The following is a 20,763-nucleotide window of genomic DNA, read 5'->3' on the forward strand; positions in this document are numbered from 1 at the left end:
TCTTACCAAGTCAAGAGATCATGGTTTTCATCCATCACCTGTTTTTTAGCTCATTGCACCATCCCAGCTCAGAACCTGGCTATATGCAAATTAGTCTGTTCCTGTCCCAGTGCATGATGGGAACAGGGCAAACCAAACTACCAAGCCAATTCTTATACTGGGAAAGAGACAAGCTTCCGGGGACCGGTTTCTGGCATCACAGCCTTCGTCGGCCCGGCTTGCTTGAATCCTGATGGTGCAATGAGCAAGGGACTCACGTCTGAGTATACCCTCCCACACATAGTGTGGATAAAATCGATTTCGTAAAAAGGGGGTGGTGATGGACAGAGTTTTTGAATGATGCAGAATACTCTTACCAAATCAAGAGATCATGGTTTTAATCCATCACCTGTTTTTTAGCTCATTGCACCATCCCAGCTCAGAACCTGGCTATATGCAAATTAGTCTGTTCCTGTCCCAGTGCATGATGGGAACAGGGCAAACCAAACTACCAAGCCAATTCTTATACTGGGAAGGAGACAAGCTTCCGGGGACCGGTTTCTGGCAACACAGCCTTCGTCGGCCCGGCTTGCTTGAATCCTGATGGTGCAATGAGCAAGGGACTCACGTCTAAGTATACCCTCCCACACATAGTGTGGATAAAATTGATTTTGGAAAAAGGGGGTGGTGATGGACAGAGTTTCTGAATGATGCAGAATACTCTTACCAAGTCAAGAGATCATGGTTTTAATCCATCACCTGTTTTTTAGCTCATTGCACCATCCCAGCTCAGAACCTGGCTATATGCAAATTAGTCTGTTCCTGTCCCAGTGCATGATGGGAACAGGGCAAACCAAACTACCAAGCCAATTCTTATACTGGGAAGGAGACAAGCTTCCGGGGACCGGTTTCTGGCATCACAGCCTTCGTCGGCCCGGCTTGCTTGAATCCTGATGGTGCAATGAGCAAGGGACTCACGTCTGAGTATACCCTCCCACACATAGTGTGGATAAAATCGATTTTGAAAAAAGGGGGTGGTGATGGACAGAGTTTCTGAATGATGCAGAATACTCTTACCAAGTCAAGAGATCATGGTTTTAATCCATCACCTGTTTTTTAGCTCATTGCACCATCCCAGCTCAGAACCTGGCTATATGCAAATTAGTCTGTTCCTGTCCCAGTGCATGATGGGAACAGGGCAAACCAAACTACCAAGCCAATTCTTATACTGGGAAGGAGACAAGCTTCCGGGGACCGGTTTCTGGCATCACAGCCTTCGTCGGCCCGGCTTGCTTGAATCCTGACGGTGCAATGAGCAAGGGACTCACGTCTGAGTATACCCTCCCACACATAGTGTGGATAAAATCGATTTTGGAAAAAGGGGGTGGTGATGGACAGAGTTTCTGAATGATGCACAATACTCTTACCAAGTCAAGAGATCATGGTTTTAATCCATCACCTGTTTTTTAGCTCATTGCACCATCCCAGCTCAGAACCTGGCTATATGCAAATGAGTCTGTTCCTGTCCCAGTGCATGATGGGAACAGGGCAAACCAAACTACCAAGCCAATTCTTATACTGGGAAGGATACAAGCTTCCGGGGACCTGTTTCTGGCATCACAGCCTTCGTCGGCCCGGCTTGCTTGAATCCTGATGGTGCAATGAGCAAGGGACTCACGTCTGAGTATACCCTCCCACACATAGTGTGGATAAAATCGATTTTGGAAAAAGGGGGTGGTGATGGACAGAGTTTCTGAATGATGCAGAATACTCTTACCAAGTCAAGAGATCATGGTTTTAATCCATCACCTGTTTTTTAGCTCATTGCACCATCCCAGCTCAGAACCTGGCTATATGCAAATTAGTCTGTTCCTGTCCCAGTGCATGATGGGAACAGGGCAAACCAAACTACCAAGCCAATTCTTATACTGGGAAGGAGACAAGCTTCCGGGGACCGGTTTCTGGCATCACAGCCTTCGTCGGCCCGGCTTGCTTGAATCCTGACGGTGCAATGAGCAAGGGACTCACGTCTGAGTATACCCTCCCACACATAGTGTGGATAAAATCGATTTTGGAAAAAGGGGGTGGTGATGGACAGAGTTTCTGAATGATGCACAATACTCTTACCAAGTCAAGAGATCATGGTTTTAATCCATCACCTGTTTTTTAGCTCATTGCACCATCCCAGCTCAGAACCTGGCTATATGCAAATGAGTCTGTTCCTGTCCCAGTGCATGATGGGAACAGGGCAAACCAAACTACCAAGCCAATTATTATACTGGGAAGGATACAAGCTTCCGGGGACCTGTTTCTGGCATCACAGCCTTCGTCGGCCCGGCTTGCTTGAATCCTGATGGTGCAATGAGCAAGGGACTCACGTCTGAGTATACCCTCCCACACATAGTGTGGATAAAATCGATTTTGGAAAAAGGGGGTGGTGATGGACAGAGTTTCTGAATGATGCAGAATACTCTTACCAAGTCAAGAGATCATGGTTTTAATCCATCACCTGTTTTTTAGCTCATTGCACCATCCCAGCTCAGAACCTGGCTATATGCAAATTAGTCTGTTCCTGTCCCAGTGCATGATGGGAACAGGGCAAACCAAACTACCAAGCCAATTCTTATACTGGGAAGGAGACAAGCTTCCGGGGACCGGTTTCTGGCATCACAGCCTTCGTCGGCCCGGCTTGCTTGAATCCTGATGGTGCAATGAGCAAGGGACTCACGTCTGAGTATACCCTCCCACACATAGTGTGGATAAAATCGATTTTGGAAAAAGGGGGTGGTGATGGACAGAGTTTCTGAATGATGCACAATACTCTTACCAAGTCAAGAGATCATGGTTTTAATCCATCACCTGTTTTTTAGCTCATTGCACCATCCCAGCTCAGAACCTGGCTATATGCAAATTAGTCTGTTCCTGTCCCAGTGCATGATGGGAACAGGGCAAACCAAACTACCAAGCCAATTCTTATACTGGGAAGGAGACAAGCTTCCGGGGACCGGTTTCTGGCATCACAGCCTTCGTCGGCCCGGCTTGCTTGAATCCTGATGGTGCAATGAGCAAGGGACTCACGTCTGAGTATACCCTCCCACACATAGTGTGGATAAAATCGATTTTGGAAAAAGGGGGTGGTGATGGACAGAGTTTCTGAATGATGCAGAATACTCTTACCAAGTCAAGAGATCATGGTTTTAATCCATCACCTGTTTTTTAGCTCATTGCACCATCCCAGCTCAGAACCTGGCTATATGCACATTAGTCTGTTCCTGTCCCAGTGCATGATGGGAACAGGGCAAACCAAACTACCAAGCCAATTCTTATACTGGGAAGGAGACAAGCTTCCGGGGACCGGTTTCTGGCATCACAGCCTTCGTCGGCCCGGCTTGCTTGAATCCTGATGGTGCAATGAGCAAGGGACTCACGTCTGAGTATACCCTCCCACACATAGTGTGGATAAAATCGATTTTGGAAAAAGGGGGTGGTGATGGACAGAGTTTCTGAATGATGCAGAATACTCTTACCAAGTCAAGAGATCATGGTTTTAATCCATCACCTGTTTTTTAGCTCATTGCACCATCCTAGCTCAGAACCTGGCTATATGCAAATTAGTCTGTTCCTGTCCCAGTGCATGATGGGAACAGGGCAAACCAAACTACCAAGCCAATTCTTATACTGGGAAGGAGACAAGCTTCCGGGGACCGGTTTCTGGCATCACAGCCTTCGTCGGCCCGGCTTGCTTGAATCCTGATGGTGCAATGAGCAAGGGACTCACGTCTGAGTATACCCTCCCACACATAGTGTGGATAAAATCGATTTTGGAAAAAGGGGGTGGTGATGGACAGAGTTTCTGAATGATGCACAATACTCTTACCAAGTCAAGAGATCATGGTTTTAATCCATCACCTGTTTTTTAGCTCATTGCACCATCCCAGCTCAGAACCTGGCTATATGCAAATTAGTCTGTTCCTGTCCCAGTGCATGATGGGAACAGGGCAAACCAAACTACCAAGCCAATTCTTATACTGGGAAAGAGACAAGCTTCCGGGGACCGGTTTCTGGCATCACAGCCTTCGTCGGCCCGGCTTGCTTGAATCCTGATGGTGCAATGAGCAAGGGACTCACGTCTGAGTATACCCTCCCACACATAGTGTGGATAAAATCGATTTCGGAAAAAGGGGGTGGTGATGGACAGAGTTTTTGAATGATGCAGAATACTCTTACCAAATCAAGAGATCATGGTTTTAATCCATCACCTGTTTTTTAGCTCATTGCACCATCCCAGCTCAGAACCTGGCTATATGCAAATTAGTCTGTTCCTGTCCCAGTGCATGATGGGAACAGGGCAAACCAAACTACCAAGCCAATTCTTATACTGGGAAGGAGACAAGCTTCCCGGGACCGGTTTCTGGCATCACAGCCTTCGTCGGCCCGGCTTGCTTGAATCCTGATGGTGCAATGAGCAAGGGACTCACGTCTGAATATACCCTCCCACACATAGTGTGGATAAAATCGATTTTGGAAAAAGGGGGTGGTGATGGACAGAGTTTCTGAATGATGCAGAATACTCTTACCAAGTCAAGAGATCATGGTTTTAATCCATCACCTGTTTTTTAGCTCATTGCACCATCCCAGCTCAGAACCTGGCTATATGCAAATTAGTCTGTTCCTGTCCCAGTGCATGATGGGAACAGGGCAAACCAAACTACCAAGCCAATTCTTATACTGGGAAGGAGACAAGCTTCCGGGGACCGGTTTCTGGCATCACAGCCTTCGTCGGCCCGGCTTGCTTGAATCCTGATGGTGCAATGAGCAAGGGACTCACGTCTAAGTATACCCTCCCACACATAGTGTGGATAAAATCGATTTTGGAAAAAGGGGGTGGTGATGGACAGAGTTTCTGAATGATGCAGAATACTCTTACCAAGTCAAGAGATCATGGTTTTAATCCATCACCTGTTTTTAGCTCATTGCACCATCCCAGCTCAGAACCTGGCTATATGCAAATTAGTCTGTTCCTGTCCCAGTGCATGATGGGAACAGGGCAAACCAAACTACCAAGCCAATTCTTATACTGGGAAGAAGACAAGCTTCCGGGGACCGGTTTCTGGCATCACAGCCTTCGTCGGCCCGGCTTGCTTGAATCCTGATGGTGCAATGAGCAAGGGACTCACGTCTGAGTATACCCTTCCACACATAGTGTGGATAAAATCGATTTTGGAAAAAGGGGGTGGTGATGGACAGAGTTTTTGAATGATGCAGAATACTCTTACCAAGTCAAGAGATCATGGTTTTCATCCATCACCTGTTTTTTAGCTCATTGCACCATCCCAGCTCAGAACCTGGCTATATGCAAATTAGTCTGTTCCTGTCCCAGTGCATGATGGGAACAGGGCAAACCAAACTACCAAGCCAATTCTTATACTGGGAAAGAGACAAGCTTCCGGGGACCGGTTTCTGGCATCACAGCCTTCGTCGGCCCGGCTTGCTTGAATCCTGATGGTGCAATGAGCAAGGGACTCACGTCTGAGTATACCCTCCCACACATAGTGTGGATAAAATCGATTTCGTAAAAAGGGGGTGGTGATGGACAGAGTTTTTGAATGATGCAGAATACTCTTACCAAATCAAGAGATCATGGTTTTAATCCATCACCTGTTTTTTAGCTCATTGCACCATCCCAGCTCAGAACCTGGCTATATGCAAATTAGTCTGTTCCTGTCCCAGTGCATGATGGGAACAGGGCAAACCAAACTACCAAGCCAATTCTTATACTGGGAAGGAGACAAGCTTCCGGGGACCGGTTTTTGGCATCACAGCCTTCGTCGGCCCGGCTTGCTTGAATCCTGATGGTGCAATGAGCAAGGGACTCACGTCTAAGTATACCCTCCCACACATAGTGTGGATAAAATTGATTTTGGAAAAAGGGGGTGGTGATGGACAGAGTTTCTGAATGATGCAGAATACTCTTACCAAGTCAAGAGATCATGGTTTTAATCCATCACCTGTTTTTTAGCTCATTGCACCATCCCAGCTCAGAACCTGGCTATATGCAAATTAGTCTGTTCCTGTCCCAGTGCATGATGGGAACAGGGCAAACCAAACTACCAAGCCAATTCTTATACTGGGAAGGAGACAAGCTTCCGGGGACCGGTTTCTGGCATCACAGCCTTCGTCGGCCCGGCTTGCTTGAATCCTGATGGTGCAATGAGCAAGGGACTCACGTCTGAGTATACCCTCCCACACATAGTGTGGATAAAATCGATTTTGGAAAAAGGGGGTGGTGATGGACAGAGTTTCTGAATGATGCAGAATACTCTTACCAAGTCAAGAGATCATGGTTTTAATCCATCACCTGTTTTTTAGCTCATTGCACCATCCCAGCTCAGAACCTGGCTATATGCAAATTAGTCTGTTCCTGTCCCAGTGCATGATGGGAACAGGGCAAACCAAACTACCAAGCCAATTCTTATACTGGGAAGGAGACAAGCTTCCGGGGACCGGTTTCTGGCATCACAGCCTTCGTCGGCCCGGCTTGCTTGAATCCTGACGGTGCAATGAGCAAGGGACTCACGTCTGAGTATACCCTCCCACACATAGTGTGGATAAAATCGATTTTGGAAAAAGGGGGTGGTGATGGACAGAGTTTCTGAATGATGCACAATACTCTTACCAAGTCAAGAGATCATGGTTTTAATCCATCACCTGTTTTTTAGCTCATTGCACCATCCCAGCTCAGAACCTGGCTATATGCAAATGAGTCTGTTCCTGTCCCAGTGCATGATGGGAACAGGGCAAACCAAACTACCAAGCCAATTCTTATACTGGGAAGGATACAAGCTTCCGGGGACCTGTTTCTGGCATCACAGCCTTCGTCGGCCCGGCTTGCTTGAATCCTGATGGTGCAATGAGCAAGGGACTCACGTCTGAGTATACCCTCCCACACATAGTGTGGATAAAATCGATTTTGGAAAAAGGGGGTGGTGATGGACAGAGTTTCTGAATGATGCAGAATACTCTTACAAAGTCAAGAGATCATGGTTTTAATCCATCACCTGTTTTTTAGCTCATTGCACCATCCCAGCTCAGAACCTGGCTATATGCAAATTAGTCTGTTCCTGTCCCAGTGCATGATGGGAACAGGGCAAACCAAACTACCAAGCCAATTCTTATACTGGGAAGGAGACAAGCTTCCGGGGACCGGTTTCTGGCATCACAGCCTTCGTCGGCCCGGCTTGCTTGAATCCTGATGGTGCAATGAGCAAGGGACTCACGTCTGAGTATACCCTCCCACACATAGTGTGGATAAAATCGATTTTGGAAAAAGGGGGTGGTGATGGACAGAGTTTCTGAATGATGCACAATACTCTTACCAAGTCAAGAGATCATGGTTTTAATCCATCACCTGTTTTTTAGCTCATTGCACCATCCCAGCTCAGAACCTGGCTATATGCAAATTAGTCTGTTCCTGTCCCAGTGCATGATGGGAACAGGGCAAACCAAACTACCAAGCCAATTCTTATACTGGGAAGGAGACAAGCTTCCGGGGACCGGTTTCTGGCATCACAGCCTTCGTCGGCCCGGCTTGCTTGAATCCTGATGGTGCAATGAGCAAGGGACTCACGTCTGAGTATACCCTCCCACACATAGTGTGGATAAAATCGATTTTGGAAAAAGGGGGTGGTGATGGACAGAGTTTCTGAATGATGCAGAATACTCTTACCAAGTCAAGAGATCATGGTTTTAATCCATCACCTGTTTTTTAGCTCATTGCACCATCCCAGCTCAGAACCTGGCTATATGCAAATTAGTCTGTTCCTGTCCCAGTGCATGATGGGAACAGGGCAAACCAAACTACCAAGCCAATTCTTATACTGGGAAGGAGACAAGCTTCCGGGGACCGGTTTCTGGCATCACAGCCTTCGTCGGCCCGGCTTGCTTGAATCCTGATGGTGCAATGAGCAAGGGACTCACGTCTGAGTATACCCTCCCACACATAGTGTGGATAAAATCGATTTTGGAAAAAGGGGGTGGTGATGGACAGAGTTTCTGAATGATGCAGAATACTCTTACCAAGTCAAGAGATCATGGTTTTAATCCATCACCTGTTTTTTAGCTCATTGCACCATCCCAGCTCAGAACCTGGCTATATGCAAATTAGTCTGTTCCTGTCCCAGTGCATGATGGGAACAGGGCAAACCAAGCTACCAAGCCAATTCTTATACTGGGAAGGAGACAAGCTTCCGGGGACCGGTTTCTGGCATCACAGCCTTCGTCGGCCCGGCTTGCTTGAATCCTGATGGTGCAATGAGCAAGGGACTCACGTCTGAGTATACCCTCCCACACATAGTGTGGATAAAATCGATTTTGGAAAAAGGGGGTGGTGATGGACAGAGTTTCTGAATGATGCACAATACTCTTACCAAGTCAAGAGATCATGGTTTTAATCCATCACCTGTTTTTTAGCTCATTGCACCATCCCAGCTCAGAACCTGGCTATATGCAAATTAGTCTGTTCCTGTCCCAGTGCATGATGGGAACAGGGCAAACCAAACTACCACGCCAATTCTTATACTGGGAAAGAGACAAGCTTCCGGGGACCGGTTTCTGGCATCACAGCCTTCGTCGGCCCGGCTTGCTTGAATCCTGATGGTGCAATGAGCAAGGGACTCACGTCTGAGTATACCCTCCCACACATAGTGTGGATAAAATCGATTTCGGAAAAAGGGGGTGGTGATGGACAGAGTTTTTGAATGATGCAGAATACTCTTACCAAGTCAAGAGATCATGGTTTTAATCCATCACCTGTTTTTTAGCTCATTGCACCATCCCAGCTCAGAACCTGGCTCTATGCAAATTAGTCTGTTCCTGTCCCAGTGCATGATGGGAACAGGGCAAACCAAACTACCAAGCCAATTCTTATACTGGGAAGGAGACAAGCTTCCCGGGACCGGTTTCTGGCATCACAGCCTTCGTCGGCCCGGCTTGCTTGAATCCTGATGGTGCAATGAGCAAGGGACTCACGTCTGAGTATACCCTCCCACACATAGTGTGGATAAAATCGATTTTGGAAAAAGGGGGTGGTGATGGACAGAGTTTCTGAATGATGCAGAATACTCTTACCAAGTCAAGAGATCATGGTTTTAATCCATCACCTGTTTTTTAGCTCATTGCACCATCCCAGCTCAGAACCTGGCTATATGCAAATTAGTCTGTTCCTGTCCCAGTGCATGATGGGAACAGGGCAAACCAAACTACCAAGCCAATTCTTATACTGGGAAGGAGACAAGCTTCCGGGGACCGGTTTCTGGCATCACAGCCTTCGTCGGCCCGGCTTGCTTGAATCCTGATGGTGCAATGAGCAAGGGACTCACGTCTAAGTATACCCTCCCACACATAGTGTGGATAAAATCGATTTTGGAAAAAGGGGGTGGTGATGGACAGAGTTTCTGAATGATGCAGAATACTCTTACCAAGTCAAGAGATCATGGTTTTAATCCATCACCTGTTTTTTAGCTCATTGCACCATCCCAGCTCAGAACCTGGCTATATGCAAATTAGTCTGTTCCTGTCCCAGTGCATGATGGGAACAGGGCAAACCAAACTACCAAGCCAATTCTTATACTGGGAAGGAGACAAGCTTCCGGGGACCGGTTTCTGGCATCACAGCTTTCGTCGGCCCGGCTTGCTTGAATCCTGATGGTGCAATGAGCAAGGGACTCACGTCTGAGTATACCCTCCCACACATAGTGTGGATAAAATCGATTTTGGAAAAAGGGGGTGGTGATGGACAGAGTTTCTGAATGATGCAGAATACTCTTACCAAGTCAAGAGATCATGGTTTTAATCCATCACCTGTTTTTTAGCTCATTGCACCATCCCAGCTCAGAACCTGGCTATATGCAAATTAGTCTGTTCCTGTCCCAGTGCATGATGGGAACAGGGCAAACCAAACTACCAAGCCAATTCTTATACTGGGAAGGAGACAAGCTTCCGGGGACCGGTTTCTGGCATCACAGCCTTCGTCGGCCCGGCTTGCTTGAATCCTGACGGTGCAATGAGCAAGGGACTCACGTCTGAGTATACCCTCCCACACATAGTGTGGATAAAATCGATTTTGGAAAAAGGGGGTGGTGATGGACAGAGTTTCTGAATGATGCAGAATACTCTTACCAAGTCAAGAGATCATGGTTTTAATCCATCACCTGTTTTTTAGCTCATTGCACCATCCCAGCTCAGAACCTGGCTATATGCAAATTAGTCTGTTCCTGTCCCAGTGCATGATGGGAACAGGGCAAACCAAACTACCAAGCCAATTCTTATACTGGGAAGGAGACAAGCTTCCTGGGACCGGTTTCTGGCATCACAGCCTTCGTCGGCCCGGCTTGCTTGAATCCTGATGGTGCAATGAGCAAGGGACTCACGTCTGAGTATACCCTCCCACTCATAGTGTGGATAAAATCGATTTTGGAAAAAGGGGGTGGTGATGGACAGAGTTTCTGAATGATGCAGAATACTCTTACCAAGTCAAGAGATCATGGTTTTAATCCATCACCTGTTTTTTAGCTCATTGCACCATCCCAGCTCAGAACCTGGCTATATGCAAATTAGTCTGTTCCTGTCCCAGTGCATGATGGGAACAGGGCAAACCAAACTACCAAGCCAATTCTTATACTGGGAAGGAGACAAGCTTCCGGGGACCGGTTTCTGGCATCACAGCCTTCGTCGGCCCGGCTTGCTTGAATCCTGATGGTGCAATGAGCAAGGGACTCACGTCTGAGTATACCCTCCCACACATAGTGTGGATAAAATCGATTTTGGAAAAAGGGGGTGGTGATGGACAGAGTTTCTGAATGATGCAGAATACTCTTACCAAGTCAAGAGATCATGGTTTTAATCCATCACCTGTTTTTTAGCTCATTGCACCATCCCAGCTCAGAACCTGGCTATATGCAAATTAGTCTGTTCCTGTCCCAGTGCATGATGGGAACAGGGCAAACCAAACTACCAAGCCAATTCTTATACTGGGAAGGAGACAAGCTTCCGGGGACCGGTTTCTGGCATCACAGCCTTCGTCGGCCCGGCTTGCTTGAATCCTGATGGTGCAATGAGCAAGGGACTCACGTCTGAGTATACCCTCCCACACATAGTGTGGATAAAATCGATTTTGGAAAAAGGGGGTGGTGATGGACAGAGTTTCTGAATGATGCAGAATACTCTTACCAAGTCAAGAGATCATGGTTTTAATCCATCACCTGTTTTTTAGCTCATTGCACCATCCCAGCTCAGAACCTGGCTATATGCAAATTAGTCTGTTCCTGTCCCAGTGCATGATGGGAACAGGGCAAACCAAACTACCAAGCCAATTCTTATACTGGGAAGGAGACAAGCTTCCGGGGACCGGTTTCTGGCATCACAGCCTTCGTCGGCCCGGCTTGCTTGAATCCTGACGGTGCAATGAGCAAGGGACTCACGTCTGAGTATACCCTCCCACACATAGTGTGGATAAAATCGATTTTGGAAAAAGGGGGTGGTGATGGACAGAGTTTCTGAATGATGTACAATACTCTTACCAAGTCAAGAGATCATGGTTTTAATCCATCACCTGTTTTTTTAGCTCATTGCACCATCCCAGCTCAGAACCTGGCTATATGCAAATTAGTCTGTTCCTGTCCCAGTGCATGATGGGAACAGGGCAAACCAAACTACCAAGCCAATTCTTATACTGGGAAGGAGACAAGCTTCCGGGGACCTGTTTCTGGCATCACAGCCTTCGTCGGCCCGGCTTGCTTGAATCCTGATGGTGCAATGAGCAAGGGACTCACGTCTGAGTATACCCTCCCACACATAGTGTGGATAAAAACGATTTTGGAAAAAGGGGGTGGTGATGGACAGAGTTTCTGAATGATGCAGAATACTCTTACCAAGTCAAGAGATCATGGTTTTAATCCATCACCTGTTTTTTAGCTCATTGCACCATCCCAGCTCAGAACCTGGCTATATGCAAATTAGTCTGTTCCTGTCCCAGTGCATGATGGGAACAGGGCAAACCAAACTACCAAGGCAATTCTTATACTGGGAAGGAGACAAGCTTCCGGGGACCGGTTTCTGGCATCACAGCCTTCGTCGGCCCGGCTTGCTTGAATCCTGATGGTGCAATGAGCAAGGGACTCACGTCTGAGTATACCCTCCCACACATAGTGTGGATAAAATCGATTTTGGAAAAAGGGGGTGGTGATGGACAGAGTTTTTGAATGATGCAGAATACTCTTACCAAGTCAAGAGATCATGGTTTTAATCCATCACCTGTTTTTTAGCTCATTGCACCATCCCAGCTCAGAACCTGGCTATATGCAAATTAGTCTGTTCCTGTCCCAGTGCATGATGGGAACAGGGCAAACCAAACTACCAAGCCAATTCTTATACTGGGAAGGAGACAAGCTTCCCGGGACCGGTTTCTGGCATCACAGCCTTCGTCGGCCCGGCTTGCTTGAATCCTGATGGTGCAATGAGCAAGGGACTCACGTCTGAGTATACCCTCCCACACATAGTGTGGATAAAATCGATTTTGGAAAAAGGGGGTGGTGATGGACAGAGTTTCTGAATGATGCAGAATACTCTTACCAAGTCAAGAGATCATGGTTTTAATCCATCACCTGTTTTTTAGCTCATTGCACCATCCCAGCTCAGAACCTGGCTATATGCAAATTAGTCTGTTCCTGTCCCAGTGCATGATGGGAACAGGGCAAACCAAACTACCAAGCCAATTCTTATACTGGGAAGGAGACAAGCTTCCGGGGACCGGTTTCTGGCATCACAGCCTTCGTCGGCCCGGCTTGCTTGAATCCTGATGGTGCAATGAGCAAGGGACTCACGTCTGAGTATACCCTCCCACACATAGTGTGGATAAAATCAATTTTGGAAAAAGGGGGTGGTGATGGACAGAGTTTCTGAATGATGCAGAATACTCTTACCAAGTCAAGAGATCATGGTTTTAATCCATCACCTGTTTTTTAGCTCATTGCACCATCCCAGCTCAGAACCTGGCTATATGCAAATTAGTCTGTTCCTGTCCCAGTGCATGATGGGAACAGGGCAAACCAAACTACCAAGCCAATTCTTATACTGGGAAGGAGACAAGCTTCCGGGGACCGGTTTCTGGCATCACAGCCTTCGTCGGCCCGGCTTGCTTGAATCCTGATGGTGCAATGAGCAAGGGACTCACGTCTGAGTATACCCTCCCACACATAGTGTGGATAAAATCGATTTTGGAAAAAGGGGGTGGTGATGGACAGAGTTTTTGAATGATGCAGAATACTCTTACCAAGTCAAGAGATCATGGTTTTAATCCATCACCTGTTTTTTAGCTCATTGCACCATCCCAGCTCAGAACCTGGCTATATGCAAATTAGTCTGTTCCTGTCCCAGTGCATGATGGGAACAGGGCAAACCAAACTACCAAGCCAATTCTTATACTGGGAAGGAGACAAGCTTCCCGGGACCGGTTTCTGGCATCACAGCCTTCGTCGGCCCGGCTTGCTTGAATCCTGATGGTGCAATGAGCAAGGGACTCACGTCTGAGTATACCCTCCCACACATAGTGTGGATAAAATCGATTTTGGAAAAAGGGGGTGGTGATGGACAGAGTTTCTGAATGATGCAGAATACTCTTACCAAGTCAAGAGATCATGGTTTTAATCCATCACCTGTTTTTTAGCTCATTGCACCATCCCAGCTCAGAACCTGGCTATATGCAAATTAGTCTGTTCCTGTCCCAGTGCATGATGGGAACAGGGCAAACCAAACTACCAAGCCAATTCTTATACTGGGAAGGAGACAAGCTTCCGGGGACCGGTTTCTGGCATCACAGCCTTCGTCGGCCCGGCTTGCTTGAATCCTGATGGTGCAATGAGCAAGGGACTCACGTCTGAGTATACCCTCCCACACATAGTGTGGATAAAATCAATTTTGGAAAAAGGGGGTGGTGATGGACAGAGTTTCTGAATGATGCAGAATACTCTTACCAAGTCAAGAGATCATGGTTTTAATCCATCACCTGTTTTTTAGCTCATTGCACCATCCCAGCTCAGAACCTGGCTATATGCAAATTAGTCTGTTCCTGTCCCAGTGCATGATGGGAACAGGGCAAACCAAACTACCAAGCCAATTCTTATACTGGGAAGGAGACAAGCTTCCGGGGACCGGTTTCTGGCATCACAGCCTTCGTCGGCCCGGCTTGCTTGAATCCTGATGGTGCAATGAGCAAGGGACTCACGTCTGAGTATACCCTCCCACACATAGTGTGGATAAAATCGATTTTGGAAAAAGGGGGTGGTGATGGACAGAGTTTCTGAATGATGCACAATACTCTTACCAAGTCAAGAGATCATGGTTTTAATCCATCACCTGTTTTTTAGCTCATTGCACCATCCCAGCTCAGAACCTGGCTATATGCAAATTAGTCTGTTCCTGTCCCAGTGCATGATGGGAACAGGGCAAACCAAACTACCAAGCCAATTCTTATACTGGGAAGGAGACAAGCTTCCGGGGACCGGTTTCTGGCATCACAGCCTTTGTCGGCCTGGCTTGCTTGAATCCTGATGGTGCAATGAGCAAGGGACTCACGTCTGAGTATACCCTCCCACACATAGTGTGGATAAAATCGATTTTGGAAAAAGGGGGTGGTGATGGACAGAGTTTCTGAATAATGCAGAATACTCTTACCAAGTCTAGAGATCATGGTTTTAATCCGTACCAGGGGGTACCTTGGGCCTTCCATAGAAGTGTCCAATATGTACAGAAAGGGAAGGGTGAGGCCTGGTCAGGTTAGCATGGCAGTTAGCAACTGTACACAGGCACGGCGGTGGCAGGCCTGAGACACAATTTTAGGGCTACTCATGTGGGTGGCAAAATCAGTGCTGCAGGCCCACTAGTAGCATTTGAATCACCAGCCCTGGCACACTCAGTGCACTTTACTAGGGAACTACTGGTAAAACAAATATGCCAATCATGGATAACAAATCACAATAACAATTTATACAGAGAGGATATGCACTTTAGCACTGATCAGCAGTGGTAAAGTGCCCTGCTAAGCAGCGTCTTGTCTCCACTAGAACATAAGCAATCACAGACATGTTTCGTCTCTGTTACAATTGCGCCAAGTTGTGTCCAAGGCACAATTAGCACCCTGAATACAGCAGACTCTTGGCTAAGGAAAATAAAACTCTCATACCAAACCCAGTTCCATCCTTGCTTTCCATTGCAACTTCATTGCACTGCAAATGAAGAAGCTGCCATCACATTGCAACATTAGAGGAACGTGCACCCGGTGCCTAATGATGTCAGGCAGAAGATTACGCATACATCTCTGGTGCACCGGGGGAAGGAGTGAATGGTTAATCAAGGCGTTGATAATCATCTCAAAGGTACAGATGGTGTCAGCGACATTTAAGAAATCTCAGCCCATTGATTGACACAATTCGTTAACATTAAAGCATTCGCTAATGAAGTTGCCATGTTTATTCAGTGGGAATAGGTGCTAAATATCGTGGCAATTTGGGAAATTGCCTCAGTAACGTTCCATGAGACTTTGCAATGTCTATGGCACCATCTGTAAATATAAAGTAATTCGTTCCTAAGCAATCACAAACAATCCTATTTCACACTGTCACATTCGCGATGAGCCACCAGGATCAGATTTTCTTAGTATTTTTTGGAGGAGAGTGAGTTTTACCCTTTATGGGTCGTTTGTCCTGACCTTAGATTAGACGATCAGCACCTCTGTTTTACCCTTAAACGTAATAAGGTCAAATAAATGACTAGCCACAAGTCTGGTCTCAGCTAGCAGGATCTACGCTGCATTCTTCCCAAGCTGTTTACACTAAAAGGGGAGGAGGCACTGACGTGTGCATTGGAAGGTCATAGTCCAGCCATCCCAAGTGGAGTTAAGCTGCTACTGGGCAGAGCTGTTTCCTGCTATGCTTAGGTGGCCAAAAAGGCTTAGACCGGGTACTTTTACTAATCAGTACCTGGGATTAGATATGTGGATTTACAGCCTAAGAACCAGATACTGTTGGCTGTAGGAGCAGAAATTCCAGGGGATGCTTAAAGGTCAGAGAGGCTAGAATAACTTCCAGGTCCCCTGTGGGTTTGGGCGATTTCAGCTTCTAAAGGGGAACACCCAGGCAGGTCAAGGATTCGCTATAGACAGTGAGACAGAGCAGGCCTCAGTTTTAAGAATTTACATATATGCCGTATTGTAAGAGAAAAAACTCAGTGTACACAACTTCATCCTTGATTCTTCAGACACATGCCTTATCAAGTAGGTACCACCCTCCTACCACCCACATACACCGACAGGTTCTCACAGCCCGTCCGCAGTGGAGCCTCTGACATAATGTCATCTAACGCCCTGGACTTCCTGCTTTTGATTTTCAAGCCCAACATACTATGTTAGCAAATAAGGATAAGGGAAAACACTATACCGCAATTGTAGGTGCTTCCTCTTTCCAGTATAACCTCTCTTTACTTCTGTGCTTGGGAACCCTCTTTATTTATAAATGCACTCATTCGCCACCACCACCAACTGAGTAGTCCAGTGAAAAGTGAATGTCACTTTAAATTTCGAAAAGTGAAAGCCCATAACATGTTCTAATGTGGTATGGCATGGTGTATTTTGTCTCGTAAGATTTGTTGTATGCCCATATGGAGTAGAAATGCTTTCCTTGCGCAGCTTGGCACCCATGTGGGCTTGTGTGAGTTAGTTGGCAGGTTCAAGCTAGCTGGTCAAAGACTCTCTAAAAGTAGAGGACTTGGAAATGTTGGTAATGGTGGATATCATTAAAGGGCTCATCTCTGAGGTGCACTGGTTCCCTCAGCCCTGCACTCCTGTCAGGCTGGATCCTCTAAAGGCATCTGAAGGCTCATGAGCCGGCCTCTAATTACAGCAGCGGTCAATGATCTTAGTTGTAATTGGGTATTAGATGGAATAGGCCACGTTACAACGCATGCAAACACATCACATGCCATTACAACGCAGTCATTACAACAACCACGTAATTAAATTGCATACCATTACAACGCAAGCCGTTACAATGACTTGCTGTAGGGGGCGCACTGGATTTTGGAATAGTATACTCTACTATTGCAACGCCAGTCTGTGCAACAGAAGGGAAGGTGTTGGTTTTTAAATTCAACACCTTCTGCCACTAACAGCAAATCGTTGTAACAACTTGCATTGTAATCGTTTGCGATGTAACAACGTGGTTGTTGTAATGATCGCGTTGTAATGGCGTGTGATGTATCGCATGCGTTGTAAACGAAGTTTCCCATTAGGTGTGGTCAGATGCAGGACTTTAAACTCAGACTCTATCCTACGACCTTCTGGGTCAGTGTAATCAAAATCAAGTGATTTGACCCAAAGCTAGAGCTGTTTCTTTATAAAATAGCACAAGAGGTTATTCTAACCAGGATAAGATGCCCCTGTACTTTTTGCATGATAAAGAAACAATTTTGCACATTAAATGTAATATTCAATTAATTTATTTCATTTTACTGCTGTGGTAAACATTATGCCAAAGCCTAAACGCGCATGTACCACTACAAAACAATACAGATCATAATAATCCCATTGCACAACAAGACCAGTGCACCCCGTTTATCACAGATACTGGCCATCAGGACCAGTACTCTGTACTCATTTGGGTTTCTATAGGAAACATTAACGCATCACCTTAGAGAACAATGCACAATTGCCGGCCTCCTGATTGCTTGGATACAAGGCTGGGACTGAGCCTCAGACAAGAGGGAAATCTAAAGCTGCTGTCCTTGTTTGGAATATGAAGAGCTTGACGACCACCCAGAGTGTACAGGACATTTCCAGACTGAGAGAGACAGAGCCAAGACCTACCTGAGGCACACATGAGGGGAAGATAGATTCTAAAATACTTTATGCCCAAGCACACCAGTGGCCTGAATTGAAGCAAAAAATAAAGAGTTTAACTAAGCAGGACTAAAGTTCTCTATTTGCTGGGAGCCTACATGCCCCCACCAACCTACCAACCTAGACACCTGCCCTAGACTACTATCTTGAACACCTGGGCCTGTGACGAAGAAATGGACAGATAGCGTGGCCTCAAGAGGGTACTAGAAACATTTGCAACATTGGTGGTCCAGGCAACTCCCATTTTGAATCCCAGAGGAATACTACGGATCCTCACCTTTCACTAAGGATCCCTAAGGCAGAGCATTTTCTGTTTTAATTCCCCAACTTTGGAACCAATTGCCTGAGAATCTCCATGAGGAACCCACCCTTCTTCGTTTTAGGAAATGCCTCAAGACTCATCTGTTCAGAGAGGCACTGGACATTGTCTAAATCCTTCACCCAAGGTGCTCCCAAAATTGGCATATGGCTCCTGTGTCTTCTCAACAATCGCTAAGAGACCTGCCGGTGATTATGCGCTATACAAATTGTAGTTACCATAACATAAGATGTTTGCCTAGGCCTAGTTGTGCTGAACGTTTGAGCCATTGGAATTTCCTCTGTATGTATTCTGGGTCTTGCTGCCTGTGTATGCATCCCTGTGCAGTGGAGGCCCCCTATACTGAAATCCTGACAGCTAGTTCTGACATAGAGGCTGCAGAACCCCATATACGAACAATTGCCAGGTAACACTTTGGGTCAGCCTGAGGTTCAATGATCCCCTTGTACTTTGGGAGCCCCTGTTACAGACTTCGGTATTTCTGCCATTCTATCCATTTTTTGTGCTGAATAGTAACTTCTCTGTCAGTACCTCTGGGATCCTCAGTATACCCCTAGATAGTAGCGTGTTTGGTGGATTAGACGACAGTGCTGCAGGTTTAGCTTAGACCCACTGAGCTATCTTCCTTCAATACTGTGCTAATGAGAAAATCGGATGAATAGCAGCTCTATCATAGAGCCTGATCTGGAGTTTCACAGATGGACTAGTGTTCGTCAAGATGGTCTAGGGCATTACCACTCTGCCTCCCAAATTTAGAGATGAATGCTGACCCTGGGGTTGTCTTTGCACATTGAAAGGGACCAGAATCATAGCAGTTCCTTTTAGTTTACTAATCGTTTGGTGCACGGCTGCTGTTAGATGTGATGGCCATCCACCTAACTTTTAACATTGTTTTGTTTTTCAAAAACAACTCCCAAAATGGAAGTTTGTTTTTGAAAAACGACTTACCCCAACACACTTGGAGCTGACACCATCTGTCCCTTTGTTTTTTCCTTGTCCCTCAGGCCTGGTTTTCGCTGGCAGTGACGGAAAGGAAGAAAAGTAATTACACTTTTCACCCTAACAGTGCGTCAGTAGAGAAAATACAAAAAAATTATTCATCTCTGTTTCCAGTACATTTATGAGATAAGGAATTGCATGTGATGACTGAATGTATTTTACAGATGCAAATAGTCCCCCATGCACTGCAATGCAAGTACTCCAAAGGAGTTGGAATGATACACTAAAAGGAAAATTGCATAGAATGGTAGAGAAATTCTCAAAGCAGCACAGACTTTTTTTCACTAATAGTCTGTTTCTTGACAAAAGGGTAATTTCATAGGATGTAATGTTGACTTCTCACCCAAACTAATGCTAGAGGGTCAAGACAACAAAGATTGTATTTGGGCAATCTAATTGGAGGACAGCAGTATTCAAGTCCCAGGGAGACTAGAGTTATATAGCCATAAACAACACAGATGCTCCCCAATAAATGTTGGCTACCAGGAAGACATCTCACAATTAGGACAAGTATTTTTGCCTATGAAAATACATCAGGCCTTCCAGAAGGTAATGAACATATTGCAGAAAACGTTTTGAGAGAAAAAATAGGAATTCGTTTGTTCTGCACCTGAATGAGAGAGATTCAGTCTGTCATTTCAGCTCCTGGGTAGGGATTCAGATTGTCATTTCAGCCCCGGAGGGACAGTTCAGGACATATACAGGCCTTAGTTGGCAAAGAGTTTGAGTAGATGTGTTTTCAGATATTTCCTGACTGTATGGATGGTAGGTTTGGTTCTGATGTTTGTTGGAAGTGAGTTCTAGGCACATATTGCAGATCTAGAGAAGGATAAATTCTCAGCAAAGTTGATTTTCAACTTATGAACATCCATTCTGAGAGCATTTCAACTTCCAAGTTGTCTTTGGCCTCGCAAGATGGGGAGTAGAGCAGAGACTGAGATAAGAAGTGATATTTGGTAGATAAGGTCTTCTGTTTCAAGTAGCACCATTTGAAGATTATCCTAGCTCTTGGAGGTAGCTCCTGCAATTCATCTAGGATGAGTGAAATGTGTCCAGAGTGTCTTAAACAAGACACTAGCCTGGCCACAGAATGGAGTCTGGCTTTTAGTGGGACAAGGGTGAAATGAGGAACCCCTGCTAGGACTTTCCTAAGTCAAGACTGATCACTAGAGCAAGAACTGCAAGTAAGAGTTCAACTTCGTCTTGTTTGATCGACGTCCATGGGTGGGCTAGTGTATTTTGCTCTGATGTAAGGGGATAGATACCTAGTCCTGTACGTAATAGGTGATGGAAAGTGGGTGGGATGGCCAGGAGCTTTCCCCGAGCCATGGGAGATGTCAGTTGCACATGCAGTGCTATGACTGTTGTTTTACTTAAAGGTCCATCACAGCGCTTTGAAATGACTGAGGGTCACTGCATTCCTGCTCACAGCCTGTTACATTTATACAGGCCTCTCTGCTGTTTCTAGATGGTGCAGTAAGGCGAAAGGCTGTGCCTATTTTTGAAGTTAATTTGATGCTAA

Source organism: Lissotriton helveticus, chromosome 2_1 (assembly GCF_964261635.1).
Source record: "Lissotriton helveticus chromosome 2_1, aLisHel1.1, whole genome shotgun sequence".
In the NCBI taxonomy this organism is placed as follows: Eukaryota; Metazoa; Chordata; class Amphibia; order Caudata; family Salamandridae; genus Lissotriton; species Lissotriton helveticus.